Source organism: Pteropus alecto, unplaced genomic scaffold (genome assembly GCF_000325575.1).
Source record: "Pteropus alecto unplaced genomic scaffold, ASM32557v1 scaffold213, whole genome shotgun sequence".
NCBI classification, from domain to species: domain Eukaryota; kingdom Metazoa; phylum Chordata; class Mammalia; order Chiroptera; family Pteropodidae; genus Pteropus; species Pteropus alecto.
The window spans coordinates 1-5,861 of record NW_006434829.1 but is presented as its reverse complement, the minus strand read 5'-3'; positions in this window follow the sequence as shown (position 1 = coordinate 5,861).

Here is a 5,861-nt window from a genome sequence, read left to right as displayed (position 1 = left end):
TTTATGTCTGTGGATTATTTTCAGTGAATTTTTGTGTAAGGTGCAGTGTTTATGTCTACATTCATTTTGTTCCCTATGGTTTCCAATTGTTGCATTGCCTTTGAGGAACATACTTTCTCTATTGAATTGCCTTAGTCCCTTTCACAAATCGCTTTACTATATTTACATGGTGCTATTTTGTGCTTTTTTTCTGTTCCCTCTATCGAGTCCTTCTCCTGTATCACGCTCTCTTCATTACCATAGCATTGTGTTAAGTCTAAATCTGATGTGTGAGTTCTTTAACTTTGTTGTTCAGTCTTATGTCGTGTATTTCCTGTTTAGAAAAGTTTGTCAGTATATTTGCAGGGAACTTGATTGAGCTTCCACTGAATCTGTAGATCCAATTAGAAAGAATGTTCATCTTAACAATATTGAGTGTACTACTTCTGAGTAGACTGGAATTATGGGTTTTGAGGAAGCAGATCACAGAGGTAAAGTGCTTTCTCATCAATGTATATCAAGGGAACAAAGCAACTCATCACTGTTGGTGTCAGCTTTGGTCACCTGTGTCAGCTTCCCCACTGTGATGTTACCTTTTCCCACCTCCATACTTTGTGTCCTGTTCAGGAAGAAGTCACTGAGGAGTCCACAGTTCAGGAGAGGGGAGTTTGCCGCTGATGGATGGCTGCATGTCCATATCAGTCCTTGGAATTCCCCTGCATAGGAGATTTACATGACGATTTTACACAATCATTTAGTTTTCAGCAGCATGGACACCCGAACAGGTACCTGTAGTCCAGCGCCTCAGTGTTGCTCCTTCGCCCCACTTTGGCTGCTGAGAGCTCATGCCGCCAGCTTCTGTCCCCCTTCAGGATAACTCTGTCTTTGTGGGGTTTTCTGATACTTCCGGATTATCCATATATTTAGTGTCTCAGTCCTAGCATTAGCCAGTTCAAACAGACATCGATGTCATTAGAATTTTCATCTTCAGGTTTTTGTTGTTTAAACTTACTGTATTTGCAAATTATGTGAAACTGATAGAATGTCCATGTGTATTAGTTACTTATATCTGTGTAACAAGGGCTTAAAACAGTAGCACATATGACCTTGCTATTTCTGTGGGTCAGAAATCTGTGGCTCAGCATCTCCACGGGGCTCCAGCCGTGCTGTCGGCCAGGGCTGCACGCTCGTCTGAGGGCTGGTCTGCAGGAGCGCCCCAGTCTGATCAGGCTGCTGTAACAGGACACCACAGACTCGGTGGCTCATAAACAACAAAGATTTGTTTCTCACAGTGCTGGAGGCTGCGAAGTCCAGGATCGAGGCGCTAGTGGACTCAGTGTTTGGTGACGTCTGCTTCCTCGCTGGTCTTTCTCTCTCTCTCTCCTCTCTCTCTCTCTTCTTCCTTCCTTCCTCTTTCTCCTCCTCCCCCTCCTCCGCCTCCTTCTCCTCCTCCCCTCCCTCCTCCTCCTCCTCTTCTTCTGCGTCGTCCTGGATAATGGGGCAATGGTGCTTTTTCAGGTCTCTTTTATAAGGGCACAAATTTTATTCCTTCACGAGGGCTCCGCCTTCATGATCTAATCACTTATGTCCAGCAACTTTACTTCCTAATATAGCACACTGAGTATTAGGTTTCAACATATGAATTTTAAGGGACATGACTATTAAATCGATAGCAGGGAGGATTTGCTTCCAGCTCATTCATGTGGTTGCTGGCAGATTCTACAGGTAGTGTGAGTGTGAGGATCTCAGTTTCTCTAAAGCTGTTGGCTGGAGGCCTCCCTGAGACCCCCGGCCACACAGGCCTTTCCAGAGTGGGGCTCACAACAGGTCCAGTGCCTGTAGGTAGAGGGTCGGAGAGGGACCAGGTCCCACTGCGAGAGTGCGAGAACCTGGACCTGCCAGGTCCAAACCCACTCTTAAACTTGCTCCTTGCAAGTATTAATTTATCTCTACCATTTAAAAAATTACAAATTTATTCTACTTCATTAAGTGTGTCCAATTCCTTGCAATGAAAAGAGTTCTAACTGACACCGCAGAATGAATTCTTGAGACCCCCTCTGCACTGTGTCCTCACTGGATGGGGCCCAGCTGGGGAGATGAGGACACTGGATGGGGTCAGATCTTAGGGGAGCTGCTGAACAGCTCTGTCCCTGATGCATCCCTGTTCTGAGAAGCCCCAGAACACTGAGAGGAGAACCTGCAGGGGAAAGAGGGCCTGGAAGACTAATTGGTCAATTGGCATTTTCTTTATTTCAGGGTCCATTTTATTAATGATATTTATACCAGGAAATCATCCATTTTCTAGGTTTCCGTTTCAATTCAATAGGTTTCTCTTACTGGGGTTTTAATTTCTCTAGGATGTAAAAAGCTGTTGGTAGTTCTGTGCATAAGAAGTGGCAGGATTAGATCCCTAATTTAGAAAGAGCAAGCTGGTCTCAGTGTGGAGGATGGACTGGATGAGAGGGACAGGACGCAGGGAGACCAGTGAGAAGACTGGTGAGAGGTGGCACTGGCCTGAGCTGAGGCGGGGACCGTGAGAGTGGAGAAGACTAGGGATATGAAGACCAGAGAGGGGCTGTGATTAGTGCTGTCCTGAGGACAAAGGTGACATCGATGCCAGTCAGCACTTAGGGGAACTTTAGCTATTTGGACACCAGTAGGAGAGCTCATTCAGCTAAAAGGACACTATTTGCTAAATCCTCGATTTATGCGGCCTATAGAAAGTGGAGAAATGACTAAAGGGAAGAGAGAGGGAGTGCTCACCATGTGGTGTGCAGAAGCTAGCGTGCATCACCTCACTGAACACTCACGGCCCCCCTGAGAGGAAGTAGTTATCCCCATCTGCCAGATGAGGAGACTGTTTCCGTTTCTTTGCCTGAAGTCACTCAGAGCTAGTAGGTAGTGAAGCCAGAAGTCAGCAGGTGCCACAGGGAACCTGCCACCCTTGACTCTATTCTGAGCACCCAAGAAGCTCTTGTAAGTTGAGACCTCAGAGGAAAGGCACATGGGCAGAAGGTGGCCAGTGCTCGAGACTGAAAAAGAATAGATTTTAAAAGGCCAGAAGACCGCAGGGAGGGGTCATTCTTATAGGAATTTGGTGCTGGTTGTATTCCAGTGAGAGACCAGGCCACCTTCTCCCTCCTCACCTGTCCCCAACCCCAGCTGCCTGTCCAAGTCCCACTACAAAAACCAGCTTGGGTGAGTATATGGCAAGCTGGACCATTAGATTATGTGCAGGTTTTCTTCAAATAGTTTGACCAAAATTCAACCCAAAGCTGTAAGGACTATTTGGATTACTCTGTCCAAGATCCTTTGTGAGTGTAGAGTCCTGGACTCAGAACTGCATTAGAATCAGACTTCAGTTTAACTACCTTTAAAATGGAGATAACACATTTCCTGCCTCATTTGGTAAATGGAAGCAGCATGTTAGATGAGGCATGTGAAGGGCCTAAAACAGGATTTATTTCAAAGTGAACTTAGTAGCAAGAATCTGAATTTTTATTTTAATAAGTGGGCAGAGCCCTTAAGGCAGAAAAACGGTCTTCTGTGCTGCCATCTTGTGTGCTTTTTTGGAATAACCCCCGAGTGTAAGTCATGAAAAGTTATTTGTTATCCTCTGCTACCATCTCGTGTGCATTTTGGGAATAACATCTGAATATAGGTCATCAAGTGTATGTCATTAGGACTATTCATTCTCTGCTGCCATCTCGTGGGCAATTTGGGAATAACATGAGAAGGCTACTTATAAAGTTATTTCTGTTGCTTTTTCATGTTCATTTTGAAAATAACACCCAGGGTATGTCATTATGAAAAGTTTTTCTTTGCTGTCATCTCGTGGGTATTTTGAAAATAACACTCAAGTTTATGTCATCATTAAAATTTGTTTCCTGCTGCCATCTGGTGGGCATTTGGGGGAATAACACCAGAGTGTATGAAATAAAAAAGTTACTCTTTGCTGCCATCTGGTGGACATTTCAGGAATAAAACCTGGCTTAGGTCACCGTAAATATTCATTATCGGCCTTCATCTATTGTGCATCCTGAGAATAACACGAGTGAAATAAAATTTATTCTTGCTGCCATCTGGTGGGCATTTTGGGAATAACACCAGAGTGTACATTATGAAAACCTGTTTCTGCTGCTATATATAGTATGCATTAAAAAATAATATCCCAGGATATGTCGTTATGAAATTTTTCTCTGCTGCTATTTGATGTGTATCTTGGGAATAACACAGAAGTACATGTCATGAAAAGTTATATTCTGCTGCCATTTGTGGACATTTTGAAAATAACCTACCGTTAGTCATCCTCAAAATTTATTTTATGGTGCCATCTGGTGGGCATTTATAATAACCCCTAACTTTATATCTCCTGCTATCTGGTGTGCTTTTGAAAATAACAGTCAAGGGACTGTTCTTATAAAAAGTTTTTCACTGTCTCTATATTTCATGTGTGTCTTTGGGTAAAACACAGGAGCGCATGTCATGAAAGTTATTCTCTGCTGCCATCTCGTGGGCATTTTGAAAATAACACCCAAGTGTATGTCATTATAAAAATTTCTATTCTGCTGCCACCTGGTGGGCATTTTGGGAATAATACCAGAGTGTAGATAGTCATGAATATTTTTCTACCTTCATCTCATATGTATCTTAGGAATGATAGCAGAGTGTATGTAATAAAGATTTTCTTGTTGCTATCTGGTGGGCATTTTTGGAATAACACCACAGTGCATGTCACAAAATGTTATTTCTGCAACTATCTCATGTGCATTTTGAAAATAACACCCTGGGGAATGTTATGAAACTTTCGTCTGCTGCTATTTCATGTGAATCTTGGGAAATACAGGAAAGCTAGTCATGAAAAGTATTTTCTGCTGCCATCTCATGGGTAAAACAACACGTAAGTGCATATCATAAAATTTATATAACGCTGTCATCTGGTGGGCTTTTTGAAAATAACACCCAAGTGTATCTCATCATAAAAATTTATTTTCTGATGCCATTTTGTGTGCATTTTGAGAATAACACAAGAATGTATGTCATAAAATTTTATACTCTACTGTCATCTGTTTGGCATTTTAGAAATAACACCTGAGTGTCATTATGAAACATTATTCTCTGCTGCCATCTAGTGGACATTTTGGTAATATCAGCCTGTGTATGCCATCATCAAGTTATTCTCTGCTGCCATCTCGTGGGCATCCCCTGAATAACACCCCAGGATGTCATAATGAAAAGCTATTCTCTGCTGCCATGTCGGGCATCTCGGGAATAGCACCTGAGTGTAGGTAATCATGAATATTTATTGTTTGCCTCCATCTCATGTGCATCTTGGGAATAACACCAGAATGCATGTAACAATAAATTATTCTCTTCTGCCATCTGGTGTGCATTCTGGGAATAACACCCAAGTATATGTCATCATGAAGTTATTTCTGCTGCCATCTTGTGGGCATATCGAGAATAACACCCACGTGTATGTCACCATGAAGAGTCATTCTTTGCTGTTGTCTTGTATGCAGCTCAAAAATAACATGCGAACAAAAACACATCCGAGTGCATGTCATAAAAAGTTATTCGCTAGTATTATTTTGTTGGCTTCTCCTGAATAACACTTGAGTTTATTCTCTGCTGCCATCTCGTGTGCATCTTGGGAGTAAAAATGAATGTATGTCATGAAAAGTTATTCTCTGCTGAAATCTTACTGGGATTTTGGGCATAACACCAGAGTATATGTCAGAAAAAGTTATTCTCTGCTTCTGTCTTGTGCGTATTTTGGGACGATATCCGTGTGTACATTACCACGAATAGTTATTCTCTGCTGCCATTTCGTGTAAATTTGGGGCATAGGCCCTGGGGCTTTGTAGGGAATGTTCAATCTT